Genomic DNA, 1,569 nt, shown 5'->3' on the forward strand with positions numbered 1-1,569 from the left:
CTCAATCAATGAATAGCAGTTGGAGGATAAATACCCCAGCTCCCTCCCTACGAAGGTAGGCTAACTTAGACACATCATCTGCACTATCTCCCAGAGGTTCCCACAGGACTGAACTTAGGTGCCCATAGTGATGACTGGTTTGAAAATATACCTTATTTTTCTGCCTCTTTAGTAGTGCACAGCATAGTACAATTTGGAATTTCTGGAAATTGCTGGTGACTATCAGGTCTCAGAGCAGACGAGGAGTTCTGCTGGTTGCCCTTTGGAGTGTCATCAAAGATGCCTTGAGGAAATGCTTATAGGAGGTGATATGCTTAGGGGGAGTCCTACGACCTGCCCAAAGTCCTTTTCCTTCATATAGTGAGTCTTGAATGACCTACCCACAGGGGCCTGATTTGCTATACAAATTCTTCCTGCTTCCTGCCTTCCTGGACAACTCCTTCTAAACCAAAAATATGGAGGCAGTGTTTGTACCAAATGAAATATGGCTCTTGTTCCCATTTTTGGAATGTGTCAGAGGCTGCGAAAGAGGTAATTAAGAGTTTCTTCTGGCCTGATGGAATTTTTTTAAGGTTTATTTATTTACTCCTTGAGAGTGAAAAGTGAGATATAGGCAGATATCCCTAACATGGTGTTCTTGTTCCCATCCACCTCCAGCCTCAGAAGGCCTGGAGTATGCACACACACATGCCCAGGATATGAACCTAGGACATTTTCCATGAGAGTCTAGTTATATTATTGCTGCTCCAACACCTGGCCCCTGGCCTGCTAGGATTAATATGTTTTCTGAATGCCCCGCCCAATGCCATGGCCATGACCAGCCTCAGGTTATGGTGGAATCCATCCAACTCTCCGGGTGCCTTTGCGGTGTGCCTTAGCTGCTCCTCCTAAGTCCTCCCACAACCTCCCCATCATCAGCAACAGCCTTCAAACATAGGATCCAAATTGGGACCAGTAGTTAGCATAATGGCTATATCGCTGGACTCCCAAGTAGTCAACCGTAGTTGGAATCCCAGACTCAGTGGCTTAAACTCACACTGGGCATGTGTGCGTGCATGCCCAAGATTCCGAGAGGAGAATGGAGGAGAAGGAATTGTGGCATGGCCATCCCTCCGGAGAGGTGGTGATTTCTCGCTTTCTGCCTCTCTGTCTCTCTCTGTCTTTCTGGCAAGCGCACATGCCCTATAGCAAAAGCCTCTCCAAAAAAAAAGACAAATGAAAACACTGGCATGGCAAGAAAATACCCTCGAGTCCAGTTTCAGCCGTCCCAATGAGACAATCATGTTCGGAAATTCTGGAATTGCCACTGAATGGATCCAGTCACTGCTCAGCTGCTCACTATCACGGATCATTTTTGGGGGTACAATTCACCCCAAAGTCCTTCATTCTCCACAATTCCACCTGACAAGAGGTAGAATGAAGCTACTGTACCAGATCGTTTTGTCAATAACAGTACCATTGAAAACTGGGCTTTTGTCGGGGTACATTCTTTTTTTGGGAGGGAGAGGTTTTTGCTATAGGGCGCGTGCACTCACCAGAAAGACAGAGAGAGACAGAGAGACAGAAAGC

The sequence above is a fragment of the Tupaia chinensis genome, unplaced genomic scaffold, assembly GCF_000334495.1.
Source record: "Tupaia chinensis unplaced genomic scaffold, TupChi_1.0 Scaffold000101_1, whole genome shotgun sequence".
NCBI lineage: Eukaryota > Metazoa > Chordata > Mammalia > Scandentia > Tupaiidae > Tupaia > Tupaia belangeri.